This window comes from Selaginella moellendorffii, unplaced genomic scaffold (genome assembly GCF_000143415.4).
Source record: "Selaginella moellendorffii unplaced genomic scaffold, v1.0 SELMOscaffold_114, whole genome shotgun sequence".
Taxonomy (NCBI): Eukaryota; Viridiplantae; Streptophyta; class Lycopodiopsida; order Selaginellales; family Selaginellaceae; genus Selaginella; species Selaginella moellendorffii.
The window spans coordinates 512,671-522,391 of record NW_003314375.1 but is presented as its reverse complement, the minus strand read 5'-3'; the positions used below and the strand labels follow the sequence as shown (position 1 = coordinate 522,391).

Genomic DNA, 9,721 nt, shown 5'->3' with positions numbered 1-9,721 from the left:
CATAGGCTTATGAACCTTTCTAATAGCATCCTGAGAGTTTAGATAAACGACTTTAGAGTGTTTAGCCCAAAAGTCATTGGTTGTCTGGACACGAGCAAAAGAAAAAAAATCTTGAACTCCCAACAGCCCTCTGTTACTCGCTCCTGCACAACAAAAACCAAGTTAGCATTAGAGATCAAGAGAAATGAGAGATCAGCCATATGCATGCTGGGAATCTTGTCGCAAGCCCTTGGTGTGACAGGGTGAGAAATCCGGGAGCATCAGCCAGTGGGGAAGTCGTCACGGAGCTGGAGATCGTGTTCTTCAGACTGTCCGCCATTGACCTGTGCATCTGTTGCGAATGGCGATGAACAGTCAACAATCCAGCCTTCTGCAAAGGGTATGCACACTCCCGCTGCTGTGTTCACCACCCGAGAGAGAGAGAGAGAGAGAGAGAGAGAGAGAGAGAGAGAGAGAGAGAGAGAGAGAGAGAGAGAGAGAGAGAGAGAGAGAGAGAGAGAGAGAGATTGCAGCTTACAATCTGCCCAAGTCCTAAAAGATTCACTTGATTTGGAGGGTCATTCAATTCAAAGTTGAAGCATTGCCACCCCTTTGGCACTTGATCTATGCCATCTATTTGAAGTTTTTGAATTTGAGCTGTTAGATTATAAGTATATTCAGAAATAATATTCTAAAAATGGAATAAAAGATGCCAGATGCCAATAGCACGTTTAAATAAGGGGGTACTAGCAAAAGTCCCAGCTACGCTGGGAGCATTGTGTTTATTTCTGATGATTCAGTAATTTCAATGAGTTGTAATCATAATTGTAATTTTTAACATATTCATATTGATAACATACATAGCTAAACATAATATAATCTTTATATTAAAAATCTCTTCTATAATTGATTCTATCACAAACACACATCATAACATAATAAATATAACACATAATATTATATCACATTTAAAATTTTGATTGTTGAGTGAAGTCTTGGATCTTCTATAAGTGCAATTGCTCACTATGGGACCCCATGGCCAGATGAGTTATTTAAAGATTGCGGTTTGGAGACTTTTTTTTTTTTGAAATCTATATAATTGATTAAAAAAATATTATTAGTTGATAATTTAAAACTCACTTAAAATACATATATCTTATAAATTACAAAAATATAAAAATTGTTACGGAGTTTAGTTTTCAGACTGAAAGTTTTGGAATTGTATGATACTAAGTGAAAGATGTTAACTTTATGTGTTATATTTTATTTCAAGAACTTTTAATATCTTCCATATTTATCTTCCATATTCCTTTATGACTTGTATTTACATTCATGCATTTTGAGAATAATTTTGAAAATTACATGTATTTTATTATATATGGTAAACATTATTTTTGTATATATTTTTATAGAGAGAGAATAATAATCTCAAGGATTATTATCTCTCTATATTCATGTATTTATATTTAAAATTAAGGCTTTATAACAATGTCATACAAGCTGAAATTTTATAAATATAAATGAATGGTAAGGATTTTACACTTTATTGAGGTGGAGTAGGGTTTGATGATATAAAATATTTTTCTTCATGCTAGATATATAATATATCAGGAAATTCACAAACGGTATATAAATAGGTTTAATATAATCAAAATTTCAATTGATAATGAATCAAAATTCTTTATATGGTCCATGTACTAATATTTTCTTGATCATATTTATATCTTATTAAGTTTGTCGTGTATAAATGCAATGTTAAAAAAGTGTAAGAAAATTTATGATTTTGCAGAAATCTTAGAATAAATCTTATCCATGACATCTCAATGTGTTTAATTTCATTTATGTATTAATAAGTACCATAAGATTACTAATAAAAAAAATTACACATTACACAAGAAATAGTTAGAACTATTGAGCCCAGTATTTTAAGTTATAATATACCATTTTTATATATACACTATTTTCTTTCTATTCTACAATAAAATATTATTTATGTTTTTTCAAAATATTTATTATTTTATTGATTTTTTATAAATAAATTCTCTTTAATTACATAGTATTTTTTAATCTATAATTTTATAATCTTTTGTATATATGTATTTGAAATCCTCTCCCTTCATAATATTTATATTTATAATTTTTAAAAGTACTCTTTAAAAGTTAAATTATTATATTTTATATCATTAAATGTCTTTCTGTATATGTTTTTATATAGGGAGAATGCATTAAGATTATTATCTCTATGTTATACTTATTTTAATTAAATTTACAGCATTATGACAATGTTGTTAAGGTTAAAATCTTTCAATTAAAGGTAAGGTTTTACTCTGGTATTAGGATATTTATGATATATAATATTTGTATTTCTAAAACTATAAAGTATCAGAAAATTTAAGAATGGTCCATAGATTGATTTAATAAAATTTGAAGTGATGATGAATCACATTTTTTTAGATGGTAGGTTTTTGTATTGTGCCTAATGTTGTCTCAATCATATTTTAAGTTTTACATCACGATATTTATTTATATGCTTTTCATGTATCAATGCACAAATTATTAGTCTTAAAAAAATTATTAGAACTTTATCATATCGCACAAATCTTAGACTACATCTGAGCTAACCGAAACTCAATGTGATTAGATTCATTGATAAATGTGTAATAAGTATCATAAGTTTATTTGAAAAATAAAACTAATATACAAATTAAAATAGCTGGAGCTATCCAGCTTTTCTATTTTAAGTTATGAAATATATCATTTTCTATAGCCAGTACTTATTTAAATTTAATGTTAAAATATTATTTTTATTGTGTCTACTATATGCAATCTTTGTATTACAAAATTATGTTTAATTTTAATAATGTAGTGTTAATATATATGAGTATTATGATGATGCTGAGATTCCAGCTCCACTGGAAAATATAGATTAAACTAAATATAAAAAAATTCCAAAAGAATATTGAATTATTTTAAACACAATTTTTAGTGACTCCTTTAGATATTAAAATAATTTTTAAATGAAGGTTTTAAATAGTTTGTGGTATAGTTGTGAAACTTTATATGAGTGATAGAGAGAGTAGTTTTTTGAATAATGTTTAAAGCTAAGAAGTTTAAATCATATTATGAGCATAAAAATAAGTCTAATACCTTTTATAAGAAATGAGAAAATAGAAATAATTAGGAGTTACTCTTTTATATTTCTCATTTGCAGAAATTGTATTGAGTCTATGCATGGAATAAAAGCCCACTTTCATTCAAGCATAAAGCAATTTTTCCCAGCCATTATAATATATTATTGTTATATTATAACATGCTATATTATAATGTATATATAAAAAAAAATTTTAGTATCATGATTTTTATGATATTAAAATATTATAGAATAAGTTATTAATATCTTAACTTAGAATTTATAGTATAATTTGTGTAACCAGAAGCCCATGCATGCATTGTCATAAAGTGTGGAATATAAATAGATTTTCTATTCCATCTACATGATCAACAAGAAATAGATGTGACTCACTCTTATTGTCTAATGCTAGCTTGCAATAGTGCTGGCTGGATGGTGTCACCCTAATAACTTGGATAAGAGCATACATCACTTTTTTTCTCCGTGGCAAGTTGGCATATTGTGGCAGCATCTTGAATCTCTGTCAGATCCTCATCACTATCAAGCTTCAAAAAAGCTAATCAGCTCACTACCCTGGCCTGAATTATCCTAATGCCTGGCTAGATAAAGAAGATATATCTTAGCCCACATATCAATGTAGAGTTCAAATGGCCAGTCCGGCATGTAGAGCTTCCACATTGGAAACAATTTTCCAAAGATATTTGTCATCACAATGTCTGCTTTCCATTGAAAAAAAATGTGAAGGAGAAGAATATGATAATGCGTTGAGAGAAAAAATACAAGAAACAACCTTGTATTTCTTTCAGTTAGATTCACTGTTTGTTTCAGAGTTCAAGTAAAAAAGGTTACTCACGAAAAGAATAGCAGATTGTATAATTTGTGATGTTGAAGTGTTCAGAGTACATCCACACTTTCATACTTCGTATTTATACATTTTTATAAGTACTTAAATTTATTTTCTAATATAATACCTGCAGTCAAGAAAGTTATATGTGTATTAACACGAAATTATAATAGTGCATTAGCATTTGCATCAATAGGTGCAAACATTGAAGAGATTGCAGTAGGTGGCCCTTATTATTTTAAAATACATGGACAATTTTATCATAATATTGGTTTATTCATAGTTATATATTTTAGATACTGCTCAAGCAACAGAAATAAGTGTGGTAAATAAGTATTGAAATAATAAAATCAGTGATATGATTTGTGATTTTTCGAGAACATTTGCTTGTGCTTCATCAGCATTTCACTTGACAAGTTCTTGTCAACTCGTCCATGATGTTTTGCATTTTATCTAACACTTATTTTGCTTTTACTTTTGATTGTTGCTTATTACTTGTTATTATTATTACTTGCCTACTTGACGGTTTGTTTGCATGGTTGGTTGTGTAGAATTTATTGTCTTTATCCATCTTCCTCTTGCTACTTTTTATGCTTAGAAACTTAATACATACATAGGTAAACTTCATGTTTATGTTAAGCATTAGTCCTTAATTCTTACCATCACATCTCACCATTGTGGAGTTATCATTCTCCATCTCTTCAAAAATTTGGAGAGGTCTTTTTTGAATCAACCTAACTTCTTTTGAGCCATCCATCAAACTCTTATTCAGTTTCTATATAATAGTTGTGCTAACAGTGCATATACATGTGACTTAGATAGAAAATAAAGAGATAGTTTGAATTCAAGTCTCGGCAATAATGAAGCTCCTACAAAGCACAGAACTCATATGTTCACGCTTCACACACTTAAGCATATCCATCGCCACCTTTTGATCATCTCTCCAAGTCCTCGTGAACTTTATAGGCACTAAGCAGTCACTAAGAAGTGAATGACAGTCTCTTGATGAACCTATCTGCATCTTGTATTAGTTTAGTTCTCTTGAGAAAGTCTGCCACAGTACGTGCTCGTGTGATAAGTCCACATTATCCACATTCTCATTATCATCAGGATCATACAAGAGTGGAAGTGCCTGGAAATTTAGAAGCAGAGAAAACATTGTTCAAGTTATTACTTTCTGATCATCCCCAGAGGAAATAAGTGAAGAGTTAGGCAGCACACTGAGTACAAGAGTCACCACATCTGTGATCCATACGCCGCAAATAGTTGAGAACCGTATGGAACTGTTTGCAGGACTTTCCCAGAGGCTCATTATGCGAAGCCAATGTTGTTGTTGTCCTTGTGTTCTCCACCACATCATGTGCAGGAAAGACAGAGACAAATAGGGATCATCATACCAATCTGCTCGAGGCTACCCCACCATGTGGAGATGATTCCAGTGGAGTGGTTCCATAAAGCTTCTCGATCTAGGTCCCAAGAACATGTTATATTGAAATCCCTAGCAATGGCACTACCACAGAGAATGCTACCGTCATGCTCAAGCCCTGGAAGAATGCGTGAAGCCCTATCTTCCGGCCTGCTATGAGAGTTCTAAACAGCACGGGAGGGATTTTTTTTGGTGGGTTCCTCTTCGCAGTGAATGGATTCTCTTTAGTGAGTGTGCAGTTCCATGTGCTGATATCAGTAGCACTAAAGAGGAGGAAAATTCTGTATTGGGACAGCGAGCATAACTGGGAGTGTGCGCTCATATTTACATGATTCTGAGTCTGCGCAAGCGTGGAATTTAAGTAAGCTTTTGCGAAAGTGACCGTGAGTGAGTGATATGGTGTAAACTTGTTGTTTAGTGCTTCAACAGGAATACCAGAGGAGAAGAGACATCTTGCGACAGGCCAACTATAGGCTCCATGGTTCATGTGGAGTACACAGCCTGATTATGTAGAGGAGCTGTTGATATAAATGTAGAGAAGCAAGGTGACTTTGAGCTTGAACTGAGCAGTGGGCTTGTACTTGGCCTTCTCAACACATATGTTACTGTTATGTGTGTTGGTCAGAGTGCTCACTTAGAGCAAAGAGGGAAAGACATTTGCTATTTTTTGTAGCCAGTCAAGGGTAGGAGAAACCTTATATATAATGTAGTATTACAACACAAATACAATTGAATCTGGCACCACTTCACTTAATTTGTCCTCAGACATGTGATGCTAATAGTAATTGGATTTGTACAGCACCGTGTCCCTGTAGAGAAACGCATGGTCATCATTACCACTTCTAGAGCTGCTGCTCTGGATCACTGCCACCACGTTGAAGCTCAACTTGCCATTCAGAGATGGCTCCAAAGTGATAGAGCAAACCAGGACCTCATCAATCTCTGCTGCTCGTGGGTGATGACGGACCCTGTAAGATCTTCATCCCTGTCCCTTGTGAGATCTTCGTCCCTGTCTCTCACACTGCCCTTCTCACCTGGCTGCTACGTACATGTGACTGATCCCAAACTGGTGGAGGATTATCATGGCCTTGAGATCTTCTCACTGGTGATGCTGCTGCTGCTACTGCTGTGATTCCGACTCCAAATCTCCTCTCTCTCTCCAGCCACTGCTGTCGTTGAGAGAAAGAAACTTATCGACAGTGAAGAATCAAGGAGCTCGCTCTCCTTGTTTCATTCCTAATGCTGCAAAGTGACACGAGAGAGAGTTAGACATGAAACCCTCAGATATGAGCAGCCATAACTGTTATAGGAGAGTATTCCATCATGTCCTCCAAGCCAGTTTTTTTGCGCTTGACTGCCAACACTTCCTCAAGAGAACTTGTCATAAACTGAAGAGCACCATGTATGGCTGTCGCGTATGACTATCCATGTAGAGACTACAGGGTTTATAGCGCTGCAAAATAGAAATCCCTCTCAATGCTTTAAAAACGCAAAACTGAAGAACAAGGAAGCGAACCGTGGACGAAAATTTCTATTTTTTCTCTTGGTTCCAGCCTCGAGCACCTGGAACAAACAGGAACTTTAAGCCTCGAAAGAGAATAGCGAAGAGCAAGAGAGTGAAAAACCTTGATTCTAGTCGTGGTTCCAGCCTCGAGAACCTGGAACAAACAGGGACTTGAGAGACCTGAAAGAAGAATAGCGACAAGCAAGAGAGTGAAGAACCTTGATTCTAGTCGTCGATGACAACGTGAATCCCCTCATTGTCCGAGACGTCATCCCTGTCATAGCTCCATCCACCATAGCCTCTTCGCCTTTCACTCCCAATCCTCGTCTCATTTCCGAGCAGAGCACGTCGATCTGCCGAATGCACCTGCGCAGGCGGATGCTAGTGGATTTGTTCCCCGCATAAGTCTGGAAGGCGTCGAGCCTGTTCTCGCTGATCATCGAGCACAACTATGGCAACACAGAGAAAGCCGTGAGCCTCTCAAACCTTTGCAAATGGAGAAACAAACACAACCTCGTTGTAATAGGCTGGAGCTTTCAGCCGCTTAGGATCGTTATTCAGTGCCGTTCCCAGGACTTCTTCCGGAGTTGTCCAAAAACGAACGCGTTAGAGTTTTTTCTAGTGTCTAAATCGAAGGAACTCATTCAAAGGTGTTGGATAAGGAACAAATGTGGGTTGCGGCTTTTGGTAGGAGGTTTTTAGGGACGACGATAGGGGGGTCGAGACTCTTTTACCAGATGATATTCTGCGTTGAGTACCTTTTCCATAAGTGCGACTTGTTTCTTCATGAACTGGATAATTCTCCTGTTGAAGAACGCTTCGGCATCAGCGTCGGTTAAATGATTGTCATTTTCTGGTGCGTGAGCTTTTGAACTCGAGAATGAACCAACTGGTGGCATCATGTGCAGCTGACTGTAGCCTTCTAAATAGTTCCATCAAACAAACACACACACACACAGAGGCACAGAGAGAGAGAGAGAGAGAGAGAGAGAGAGAGAGAGAGAGAGAGAGAGAGAGAGAGAGAGAGAGAGAGAGAGAGAGAGAGAGAGAGAGAGCCTTCTCGCAAGCGATGATTGACGCTCTCTCCTCGTGGTCACGCGCCCTAAAAGACAATTGAAATTTTTTATGATCCCAAAAGTCACGGCTCTCCATTGTTTAATCTCAGCCGTTAGATTTTGGCATATGCCCAGAATAAGTGTCCCCAGTATATGCTATTATTATACAGGCTCTTTCGTTTAAATATATGAGTATACTAGCAGGGAACCCAGCTCCGCTGGGATAGTTAGACGTTAATTCTAAAATAAAAAATTTATTAAAACTTACTTAAGTTCAATATGTAACAAGCACTTGGTTTATTTAGTTTTTACTTAGTGATTGCAACAAAACACTATTTCTTAAATGGTTTACTGGAATAGAATAATACAAGCTTGGACTCAAAGCTTAAAAGAATTATTTAACCCATGAAGAGGTGGCTTAATCATATTCCTCAATTTGGTATATTATTTGGGCATTCTAGAGGTAAGAGCAGTTAATGGGATGGCATGGTAAAGGGATTTTTGGTATAGAATGGCTTGTTGTCTTTATATACAGTCATTCTATATAAACAACCTAGTCATTATAGAACTAATTAGTCAGCAAGGATCCCAGCTACGCTGGGAGTAGTAGAGAATATTTTCAATTTGAAAAAATGTAGTTGTAATTATAATTGTTCAGTCTATTTCTTTCATTGCTTTCTCTTGGCATATTTTTTTTAGTTTATCTTAATTATACTACTATTAATCTCCAAATAAATGGACAATAATGCAATTAGATAATAATGCAAGTGTTGGGGAAGATAAGATTATTTTTTAATCATCATTAAATTTTAATTTAAATTCTTTTATTGCCTATATAAAAAGGTACACAAACCTAAACACATCTACAAAATTTCTGCCATACTTGAAAAGCAATTGACTTTTCACAAAACCAAAGAATTATATATACTAAAAAAAAAAATAGGTTAGTTTTTGGAAATTATAATTTTGATTGCATATTGAGGTAAACTGTTTTTATCTGATGCCTCTAACTTTCATAGTTTACTAAAGAATATTAGAATTTTTATTATGTGTCTGGTTTTACATTTAAAAATATACATTGTTGATACTTATATTTCAGAGAATATAAAAATTAATACTATCTAATTAGATATCATATTAATATATAAAGAAAAATATATTAATATTTAATAAATGTTTCGAGTAATATAAATATAGTATGTTTTTACAACACAAATATACCAACTATTTATTAAAACATTTATCAAAGAAATATTTACAACTATGATTTATATTAATTTTAAGATTAATATTGTAGAAAACTCTTCTGGAATGACATATAGACTTTTTTGCTTTTTACCTAATACCTTTACGACAGAGAGCGAAACACTAAATAAAATCAAACATGGAAATCATTTCTATGCCCTGAGTTAATGTACAAATATCATGTACCAAATCAAACCAAGCTCATGGCTTCAAAGTTGTGTCTATAAACACGTACATACACAACAGTTTATTTAATGCTGTCTTATTCCTTCAGAAATGGCTTTTTTTAAAACAGTTCATGGCTTTGTCTGTAAGAAAGTAGAGTAGGCTGCCATGTAGAGCTCCAATCCTTGTTCTCCACCACCTCAGCTGCCATGTACTTTGCTGTTGTGATATCTCCTAAAGGTGCTGATCACCACTTTGTCGCACATGTTTAGCTTGGAAAGAATGTTGTCTAGCTTGAGATTCTGGTGAACCACGCCTCTCAAATAAATCTATTTGAAGGTCTTTACCAGCTGCTTGATGATTCTGGCTGCTT

General features: G+C 34.3%; 1 long non-coding RNA gene across 1 annotated transcript; it reads right to left on the bottom strand.

The window, feature by feature from the left end:
* Positions 1 to 6,880: 6,880 nt before the first annotated feature.
* Positions 6,881 to 7,165, bottom strand: LOC9635056. Its single transcript, XR_002991049.1, has 3 exons — positions 7,102 to 7,165; positions 7,005 to 7,037; positions 6,881 to 6,942 (listed from the first exon to the last, which is right to left on the bottom strand). It is a non-coding gene; the product is annotated as an uncharacterized LOC9635056 (long non-coding RNA).
* Between the last annotated feature and the right edge of the window lie 2,556 nt (positions 7,166 to 9,721).